Raw genomic sequence first — 11,085 nt, forward strand, 5'->3', positions numbered from 1 at the left:
GGGGGTCTATTACAGCCCCCCCCAATCAAGAGGAGGAGCTGGACAGGGAATTTTCAGGCCAGCTTGCGGAGACACTAAAAGCAAGGGATGTAGTTGTCATGGGCGATTTTAATTACCCGGACATATGCTGGGAGGAGCAGTCAGCCGGGACGGACCGCTCCAGGAGGTTCTTGGCCGAGTTGCAGGACCTCCACTTGATTCAGGAGGTGCACAGTCCCACCAGAGGAGATGCCCTGCTGGACCTGGTCCTGGCCGCAGGCGACGACCTGGTAAGAGGCCTCCAGGTTCTTGACCACCTGGGCAATAGTGATCATCGCGTGCTGGAATTCACCATCCAGCATAGAGTGTCAAGGGCCCGCAGCAAGGTGGTAGCCCTAGACTTCAGGAGGGCCAACTTCAGTGAGATGAGGAGATTAGTGGGAGAGGAACTGGGGTCCTTGAGGGCAGAGGAACTCAGCATCCAAGAGGAGTGGTCGTTCCTTAAGGAAACGATACTCGGGGCCCAAGGGGTGTCCATCCCGACAAGAAGCAAGGCGGGCAGGAGTGTCCAAAAGCCCCCCTGGCTCACCAAGGGTGTCCGGGAATGCCTGCTTGCCAAAAGGGTGGCGTACGCCCGGTGGAAGGGGGGTGTAATCTCCAAAGAGGAGTATACCTCCTCTGCTCGGGCCTGCAGGCGGGCTGTTAGGAAGGCCAAGGCGGAGATAGAGCTCGGATTAGCGTCCAGGATTAAGGATAACAAAAAGTCCTTTTTCAAATATATTGGGAGGATGAAGAAGGCGCCGGGTAATGTGGGGCCCCTGCAGGATATGCGGGGCAATCTGGTGGTTGCGTCAGAGGATAAAGCGGACCTCTTTAACCAATTCTTCACCTCCGTTTTCTTGTGCAGGGACCGGGACTTCCCTGCTGTGATAGAAGCCGGACGCGAGGGGATCGCCTTCAGACCTCAGGTTGGGGAGGACCGGGTTAGAGAGCTTCTGGAGGGGCTGGACGCGTTCAAGTCAGCGGGTCCGGATGCTCTCCACCCCAGGGTGCTGAGGGAGCTGGCTGGGGTTATTGCAGGGCCCCTGGCACGGCTCTACGAGCGATCGTGGTGCTTGGGCCAGGTGCCAGACGATTGGAAGGTAGCTAATGTGGTCCCCATCTTCAAAAAAGGGAAAAGGGAGGACCCGGGCAATTATAGGCCCGTCAGTCTTACCTCAATCCTGGGGAAGCTCTTTGAGAAGATCATCAAGGAGCACATTTGTGATGGGCCGGCATCCGAGATGATGCTCAGGGGCAATCAGCATGGATTTATTAGGGGGAGATCATGTCAGACCAACCTGATTGCCTTTTATGATCAGGTCACAAAGGCCATGGATGCAGGTGTCGCGGTGGATGTAGTCTTTCTGGACTTCAGCAAGGCCTTTGACACCGTCTCTCACCCCATCCTAATTAGTAAACTAGGCGACTGTGGCATAGATGCCTACACGGTCAGATGGATTGCAGATTGGCTGAAGGGTCGCACTCAGAGGGTGGTGGTGGATGGATCATATTCGACTTGGGGGGAGGTGGGTAGTGGAGTCCCTCAGGGCTCGGTCCTGGGCCCTGCGCTGTTCAATGTCTTCATCAGCGATCTTGATGTTGGGGTGGAGAGCAACCTGTTTAAATTCGCTGATGACACCAAAATTTGGGGGGAGGTGAGCACGCTAGCAGGGAGAGAGAGATTGCAGAAGGATCTGGATAGGTTACAGGGGTGGGCAGACAGGAACAGGATGCGTTTCAATACGGACAAGTGCAGGGTGCTGCACTTGGGTAGTAGGAACCAGCAGCACACTTATAAGATGGGGAGCTCCCTACTTGAGAGCACGGAGGCGGAAAGGGATCTTGGTGTCATTATTGACTCCAAGATGAACATGGGCCGACAATGCGAGGTCATGGTTGGCAGGGCTAACCGGACCTTGTCGTGCATCCACAGGTGCATCTCGAGTAGAGCCAGGGAGGTGATCCTCCCCCTCTATGCGACGCTGGTCAGGCCGCAGCTGGAGTATTGTGTCCAGTTCTGTGCGCCCCATTTCAGGAGGGATGTGGACAACATGGAGAGGGTCCAGAGGAGGGCCACCCGCATGATCCGGGGACAACAGGGCAGACCCTACAGTGAGAGACTGCGGGACTTGAACCTATTCAGCCTCCACAAGAGAAGGCTGAGGGGGGACCTGGTGACCGTCTATAAACTCACTAGGGGGAACCAGAAGGGTTTGGGGGAGACGCTGTTTCCCCTAGCCCCTGCTGGCATAACAAGGAATAATGGGCACAAGTTGATGGAGAGGAGGTACAGATTGGACATCCGAAAAAACTACTTCACAGTCAGGGCGGCTAGGAGCTGGAACCAACTTCCAAGGGAGGTGGTGCTGGCCCCTACCCTGGGGATCTTTAAGAAGAGGCTGGATACTTACCTGGCTGGACTCATTTGAGTCCCGTTTTTGTTTTTAGGGTTTGTTTGTTTTTTTGGGTTGTTCTCCCGCCCTGGCTGGGGGTCGGGCTAGAAGATCTATTAGGTCCCTTCCGACCCTAAAACTATGAAACTATGAAAGAAAATTTTCTTGTAAAGTATTCCATTTTCAAAAAATGGGCTATATTTTTTCCTACAAAAAGTAGATGTGTTTAGGATTTTTTTTCAACTAGCTGTATTCTAAAGCTGTAACTACTTGAACATAAATCCCAAAACTCTAACACAAAAATCTGGGAGCCAGGGGCGGGAACAAGGAAGTAGATGGCCCTCCAGTACCTTAGCCCAATCGTTTATTGGTTGGGGCACTCCCCCTGGAAGGAGAAGACTTTAAACTTCCCTCACATGAAGGGGAGATTGAATTTACATCTCTGTAACTTCCCATTACACAGTGCTCTAATCACAGGCCACAGATTAGACATCATCCATCCCTCATCTTGAAACTGAGCCACTGCACCTTTCATTTAATAGTTCGTGGATGGAGAACAATGGGTAAGTGTCTACCCTGTTGGAAGCAAGCATCCAGAACCCACGGCCTCCACCCTTCCACAGTGACAGTCTGATGAGCCTCACACCTTCTAGTTTAGTGTCTTCTTCCTGGACCTATATAGCGCCCTCTCCTGGCTGTTACAGAACTGGCTAATGCCTTACCTACGGCCTGGTAGATAGACTGCTATGGTGGGAAGTTCATAGAATCATAGAAGTAGGGTCGGAAGGGACCTTGCAGATCTTCAAGTCCGACCCCCTGCCTGGGCAGGAAGAAAACTGGGTTCAAATGACCCCAGCCAGGTAGGCATCAAGCTGCTTCTTAAAGACCCCCAGGGTAGGAGCCAGCACCACTTCCCTTGGAAGTTGGTTCCAGATCCTAGCCACCCTAACTGTGAAGTAGTTCTTACGGATGTCTAATCTAAGCCTACTCTCCAACAACTTGTGGCCATTATTCCTTGTTATCCCAGGGGGCACTAGGGGAAACAAGGTCTCCCCCAAACCGTTCTGGTCCCCGCTAGTGAGTTTATAGATGGTCACCAGGTCCTCCCTCAACCTTCTCTTGTGAAGGCTGAACAGGTCCAGGTCCCATAACCTCTCGTTGTAGGGTCTGCCCTGCAGTCCCTGGATCATGCAGGTGGCCCTTCTCTGGACCCTCTCAATGTTGTCCACATCCCTCTTGAAGTGGGGTGCCCAGAACTGGACACAGTACTCCAGATGCAGCCTGACCAGTGTCGCGTAGAGGGCAAGGATCACCTCCTTGGACCTACTTGAGATACACCTGTGGATGCACGATAAGGTCCGGTTAGCCCTGCCGACCGTGACCTCGCATTGTCAGCCCATGTTCATCTTGGAGTCAATAATGACTCCAAGATCCCTTTCTGCCTCCGTGCTCTCAAGAAAGGAGTTTCCCATCTTATAAGTGTGCTGCTGGTTACTACTGCCCAAGTGCAGCACCCTGCACTTGTCAGTATTGAAACGCATCCTGTTTTTGTTAGCCCACCCCTGCAACCTATCCAGGTCTTTCTGCAGTCTCTCCCTCCCTGATAATGTGCCCACCTCTCCCCAAATTTTGGTATCATCAGCAAATTCAAGTTGAAGAGATGCAGGTCCAAACCCCAATTGGTGAGGAGGCCTAGAATCTGGGGCTCCCATTTCTTGGGCAAGTGCCTTAACCATTGTGCTAAAAGTGGGAGGGTTCCCCTCCTCCATCTAAACACTCTCTAGTCATGAGTTTTTGCCCAACCACATTTTCAGGATTCATAAATGTATGGAACTGCCTGCTTGCCCAACCAGCACACAGTCTACTGAGCATGTTCAGTAGCTGTGTGGTACACAAACTATGCATAAGTACCAAAACCAACAGTCATGCAACTGGGTAGGTACCATTTGGGTACAGAAAGAGTAATGGGATTCTTCCCTATGCCACTGCCTATCATTGGATTTGTATATACTTTTCTGACCAGATTTATTCCCAATAGAGCAGTGATGTCATATTTTGTAGGTCTCATTTCACACAGAGAAAAATAATGCTCAACTTACTGTGTAAGTAGCTAAGGAACAATATTCCCAAAATACACATTGACCTTCCTGTAAAATACATTCCTGTCTTGGGATGTATTTGCCTTCCCAGGCACCTCAAAATTCCTTCCCCATCCTCTGCTTATGTATTGGGAAGCACTTCAACAACCAAGTACTTAATTTCCAGGCCAAATTAAATCCCCATCTCACTCACCCCTTCGTTGTTTTTTCTAGAAATGGCAGTAGCCTCATATCTCCTTTCCAAGCTTTGTTTATACCATTTTCCAGATAGCAGGAAGCCATTTATTTAATCCTGTTGACACCTACATTCCATGTAGGAGTAGTCAAACAGGATTTTAAACAATAATTATTAATTAGTATATTGCCTCTCTGTGTCAACCTATATTCCTATTTTAACGGATGAAGGGAGTTTATTTCAGGCTTAAAAAAAAAGCACAATACACCAGCAATTCTCATATTACAAATGCAAACTTCACAATCAAAAGGTTAGTTATAATGTGGCAATCACTTGCCATAACAATTATCTACCAGCAAAAGAACTGTAAGGCTTACTTAATAATTGTTTATAAAATGCTTTGGAATCCACAAATGGAAAGTGGAAAAGAAATGGAAATACTATGATTTCTATTCATTGCTCATTTTTCAAAGAGCTGGACAATGCAGCAGTTAAAATGGCAGCTGTTGGTTTACCCTGATGTTCTGAAATGCAGTACTGAAAACATGAGTTATGGTGGTGACTCCTGCAGGTCAGTGTTGTGGTACAGTTGTATGACACTTTATGGATAGGAAGCCCCATTTCCACCCATGCCATTACACGTGAACGACGCATGCCCCTGGCGGCTGGGCGTGGAGGGGCACAGCAGTGGCAGGAGTGCAGTGGTGGCATCAGGAAGCGGGAGCTCCTGCAGACACCACCAGCACTGTTGGCAGGGGGGTGGAGAGTGCCAATCTTTTTGTAGGGGATGCATCGCCACACTCAGGGTATGCACATGCACCCCCTACACGTCATCCCTGCTATTACAGATGCAGTAGGTAAACTGTACATGTACTTGCATCTAATGAAGTACATAGATACATGCAACACAGACATTTTTTTTAAAAGTGCCAGTGAATTTGCTCCTCCATTCTAAGGAGCCAAAAAGCAGGTTTGTACAGCTGTAGAAATTATGAAGAACACACAAAACAAGTACACCCCCGATCGCATTGGTACCACATAATCCTGGTGTTCCTCCTTTATCTGTTACTGTACTTCACTGATAGAGATGGACTTCATCAAGAAAGAAAGTGTAGACATGACTGAATGAAGTATGCTTTATTTTTGTCTGTATCTGGCAAAGACAAACAAATCAGTAGTCTGTGCACCTGGAATGCCTTCTCTTTATTATTACTGTGCAGCCATTTCCATTGAACTTCCAACTGATTCACCAGCAGTTGAAAAGGAAATTGATTAGGGTTGCTGAGGTTGAACAATAACATTTTTCTGAAATGACAGCTGCAAAGTGAGATGAGAAAGCAACACAGATGACAATGGTGATGCCGTAGGGAAGAACTGCTGTAAATTGTTAATCAGCATCTGCTTTAGCAACCAGTATCTTTGAAACAAAAGAAAGAGGCAGAAACAGTTAGGCTGTCCAAGATATACATGCACATCTCCCACTGAAGTCAGTGTGATCGTTGGACTTGCCTTTTTTTCTGAAACATGAAACTCCCACTAAAGGCAATACAAATTTCAATGCCCAGATGGTAATAGATGTAATATAGACAGCGCTTTGGAAATCTGATGAAAGGTACTGTACACATTTAACACTAAACTTATTTGTCATTAGTCTAGAGCAGGGGGCTGTGGACTGGGTCTGGTCTGCCAAGCTATATTATCTGGACTCTGAAACTCGGGCAATTTGGCTGTGGATCAAAAGTGCATCAACAGCAATTATGCAAGAGACAGCTTTCTTTGAGTGGTATCTTTTATTGGACCAACTATGTAGTCAGGATAAAGTTAGACAGACTTTCGTATGCAAGACATTCTTCATCAGTTCTTAAAGTAATTAGTCAAAAAGGGCATGCAGCAGCAGGTGGCAAGCACTTTAGCAGGAATTTGATGACAGGGGATGCAGCAACAATGACTCAGTCACAAGTGACAGCCTGCTTCAGACTGACCTGCATTATTTTGGCCCATCATGTTATAAAGGTTGCTTACCCCGGTCTAAAGATATGAGACCCAGTTAGGCAAACATGGTACTGCCATTAAATCAATATGAGTGTGTTGCTCCTATGGTGATGAGTGTCTACCATGATAAAAATAATACTATGGGAACAATCTTGAAATGATTGTCTGCAGAGGTGAAGGACAATACAATGATTCTACACTTGGAAAGCTTGTGAGGGTCAAGTTTAATTTTGCTATTAATTTGTTAGACTGTTTTAAAAATAAAATATTATCATACCTATGAATACTTTCGAACTCATAAAGATGAAAAGAAAAATGAAAAGTGCTTTTTTAACAATAAAATTCTATTTCAGCAGCTATTCAATTCACATTCAGCCAAATCAGCTTCCTGTGCGTGATTAAAGGGGATCTCGAAAAATGGTGAAAAACACGGGTTTACCTGAGAAAAATGTGGATTTCTCATTTTAGTAGAGAAACACGTGGATTTTGCACTTTTGCAGAGCTGTCTGCAGGCTGGCAGAGTTCCAGCCTGCAAGGAGCAGGTGGAGGGCAGTCAGGCAGGGCACGCCATATGCATGTATATGCACATGGCCAACAGGAAGCCTGGAGAGCACCTCCCATAAGTAAGTCCAGGGAGGAGTGGGGATTGAGACCCCCACAGGGAGGGAGTTGGGAAGGGCTGGGGCTAGGGCTGCTTCCCAGCTGGGTGGGCCTGGGGCCCCAGAGGGAAGAAGGACAGGGCTACAGTTGACTCATCCAGTGTCGGGAGGGGGTTCCCCACTGCTGCATGCCCTCTGGTGGGGGCAAGGGGACCCATGCCCCCTAAATCTGTGCGCAGGGTGGGGGCAAGTTGCCTGCTGCAGGCATGGGCTCCCCACCCTGCTGCCCTCCCCCTGGGTCACTGCAGCCCAGCAAGCAGGACCCAGTGTGGCAGGGCAGAGCGCAGCCAGGCAGGGAAGCTCCTTGCCTTTGCAAGCTCCATGCTGCCCTAGCAATGCGCCCCCTGCCCGCCTGCAGCAGCAGGGGCAGCAGAGTGGGGTTGGGCCACTCACTGTTGCAGGTTGGGCAGGGGGCACATTGCCAAGGGAGCATGGGGCTCAGCAGCAAGGAGTTTCCCTACCCAGCCCTACTGCTGTGCTGCGCCAAGTCCCACCTGCTAGGCTGCAGGGAACCTGGGGGAGGGCAGCAGGGCGGGGAGCCCACAGCAGGCAACCCACCCCACGCACAGATGTAGGGGGCATGGGTCCCGCACCCTGAACAGGAGTGCGTACAGTGGCAGGGAGCTAGCCCCCAACCAAGCCTGCAGTGGGCAACCCCCACTTGCCCTCCACAAGATCAGCTCCTGCTGTGCCACCTATGAGAGAGGTAGAGCTGCGCTCTGCACTTCACGGCACTGCAGCAGCCACTGCCTCCCACAAGAGGCAGGGGGGGATGAGGTGCACCAGCCAGGCTGTGGCTGGGGAAGGAGGGGCACCTGCAGGGCTGGGGGCTGCAGGTAGGGGGTGAGGCGCACCCACAGGGCCTGGGCGGGGAGGGGAACCAACAGGGCTTGGATGGCTGTGGCTTGGGAGTGAGGGGCCTGGACTTGTGTCCTGGTGAGCAAAGGGGAGAGGGAAAGCTCTGATTTATCCATGATAGAGCCCAAAATGAAATACCAAAATGCATAGGTGTGAGGGGCTAGCTCGTAGTGATTTAGCCCAGGGGTTTTGAAAGAGTAAAAGATGATTGGAGGGCTTGGGATTCCCTTTCCTCACCTCACCAATCAGGCCCCAGAGACTCACGCTCCGTGCCCCCTGATTGGCTCCTTGGGTCACCTGGAGGGGAATAAAAGGGCCAGCGCAGCTGATTCAGGATAGACCAGTGATGGACCACAAGGAAGGAGTTTCAAAGAGCTGGGCCAGCGGGGTGGAAGCAGTTGCCCCAGAAGAACCTGAAGGACTGGGACCTGCAGGCAGTAGTTGGACCCTCAGCAGCACGGTGCGCGGCCAGCAGGAGAGGCTCCCCACTGGGTTTCAGGAGCCCCTAGGAGAGGCTGTGGCCAGCAGGAGAGACTACCCAGCTCCAGTAAGGATCTGAGCAGCAACCTGAGAGGTTCCCAGCTCTGCTTCCAGCTCCACCAATAAGAGGTTGGGAAGCTTGATGTGAAGCTGGGGCTCCTGGAAGGTCAAGATCCCTAGCAGTCTGAAGCACTATCAACACTGGTGGTTGTATGGTAGAGTTTCTGCCTAGCAGATAGGAGCTCTGAGTTCAAGTCCCAGCTGGGATAACTTAGTGTGAGTGAAGTGATGGGGAGAAGTTCTTGTTGCAGTGGGAAGGGGTCATTGTGTTTTCCCTCTCTCCCCCACCCTTCCAGGTACCTAGATCCTATATTCCTTGTTATTTAACTTTTTGTATTTTGTGCCTTTTTATATTTTGCCAACGAGTATTGTTTGTTCTGCTGTTCATGTTTTATATTTTGTCAGCCTTGTCTTTTGTCAACTGGACGAATATGCCTATGATCGTAAGTGTCTAACCTTTATTGAATCCTGCCCCCTCAGAGTGTTGTAGTGTCCCTTATACCCCCTGGTTTTATACCTGTTATGTTCTCACTACTGTTCTCTCATTAAAAAGTATATAGTTAAGTCCCCATTAGTGATCTGGCTCTGCTCTATAGGGGGAGGGGGGTCCCTACACCTCCCACAGCGCTTGTGCACCTGCTCTGATCCCTTCAATTGGAGAGGGGGTACATCTTGGAGTATCACCCGGGTTACATAGGTAGTTAGAATTTATTTTATTATAGTGATTGAGGCACTGGTAGGCTTCCAAATCGATATGTTTAAAATTGTAAACATATCAATAAAACATTGTGTTCAATTGATACCTATATAGTGGGGTCTCATTTTAATTGAGGATTTGGAGGTTTTTTAGAGAATTTGTGATTTTATTTTACCAGAGAAGACCAGGATCCCTGGTGATCAGCTCCACAGCTGCTCGTTTTTCTGTGAAAATAGATTTTAACTAGTTTTAGTGCCCTATTCAGGGGCTGCTTGAGCTCAGGGCTTGAATGAACTGATCAATGGACATTGTTCAAGTCATGCTTAAAAAACAAGAAAACCTTAAGTAACTACTGTATGGAAACAGTCAGTCAAAACTGCTTGTGTCACAAACCCTTACTAGGGTCACCCTATTGCTTAGCTTATAGAGGGTGAGATTGTGCTCTACCTTCTTGTTGCCAGGAGGATTCATAGATTTCATAGACATTAGGGCTGGAAGGGACCCCGGAGGATCATCGAGTCCAGCCCCCTGCCCAGGGACAGGAAGTCAGCAGGGATCATAGGATCCCAGCAAGATAAACATCCAAATGTCTCTTGAAGGTGTTCAAAGTGGGGGCTTGAACCACCTCCAGTGGCAGTCTAGTCCAAATCTTGGGGGCTTGGACAGTAAAGAAGTTCTTCCTTATGTCTAGCTTGAAACAGTTGCAGAGGAGTTTGTGACCATTCAATTTTTGTCATCCTTTGGGGCGCGCTAGTGAACAGATGTTCCCCCAGATCCTGGTGAACACCCCTGATAAACTTATAGGTGGCCACCAGATCCCCCCTGAGCCTGCGCTTTTCCAGGCTGAAGAGTCCCATAGCTCTCAGCCTGTCATCGTAAGGTCTGTTTTCCTGACCTCTGATCAGTCACATGGCTCTCCTCTGCACTCGCTCAAGCTTCTCCACATCCTTTTTGAATTGCAGAGCCCAAAACTGGACACAGTGCTCCAGCTGCAGCCTCACCAAGGCCGAGTACAAGGGGAGAATGATGCCCTGGGATTTGCTTGAGAAGCATCTATGGATGCAAGCCAGCGTTTTGCTCTTTACTAGCTGCAGCATCACATTGAAGGCTCATGTTCATCTTGTGGTCAATCATGACCCCCAAGTCCCTTTCATCCGTGGTGCTAGCATTCAAACCTAGCATACAAGGTAATACTAACCCAGAAGCGCCAGGCGGGCGTGAATTTGTTGCAGTTTTGTTATTGCTGAGCGTGGGCTGTGATGCGCCGCGTTCCCAGTGGCCACGACCAGACTGACACAGATGGCCGCGTTAGTCTGAAGCCAAGGAGAGGGCAGGGTGGTTTTGTGCACGCGGGGCTGGTTGCAGCGGCGGACGCCCCTGCCCCTCTGAAAGTGCCGGAGGGAGGCCGCTGGAAGCACCAAGCTGCCCGGGCACCGCCGCACTGCGATTCAGGCGAATGGGACGCAGGAACAGATCGACACAGGGCGACAGAGCCCCGGGGGCGGCGCGGCGCTGCGCTGCGCTGCGCTGAGCTGCGGGAGGGCGCGGGGCGCGGCCCCAGGCTGCGACAGGCTCCACACATCCCCCCCGCCTTGCCTGCTCGAGCCCGCCCCACGCCGGGTCGACGTGCCTCCCCCCCACGCCCAATTGG

The 11,085-nt window shown here is 50.2% G+C and overlaps 2 long non-coding RNA genes across 2 annotated transcripts in view; one reads left to right on the plus strand and one right to left on the minus strand.

Annotated features, from left to right (window-relative positions):
* LOC102387782 overlaps positions 1 to 11,085 on the plus strand; it is a 69,284-nt gene that overhangs the window by 6,463 nt on the left and 51,736 nt on the right. The window lies entirely within an intron of this gene.
* Positions 5,083 to 11,054, minus strand: LOC112551187. Its single transcript, XR_003095399.1, has 3 exons — positions 10,633 to 11,054; positions 9,610 to 9,658; positions 5,083 to 6,105 (listed from the first exon to the last, which is right to left on the minus strand). It is a non-coding gene; the product is annotated as an uncharacterized LOC112551187 (long non-coding RNA).

This window comes from Alligator sinensis, unplaced genomic scaffold, assembly GCF_000455745.1.
Source record: "Alligator sinensis unplaced genomic scaffold, ASM45574v1 scaffold690_1, whole genome shotgun sequence".
In the NCBI taxonomy this organism is placed as follows: Eukaryota; Metazoa; Chordata; order Crocodylia; family Alligatoridae; genus Alligator; species Alligator sinensis.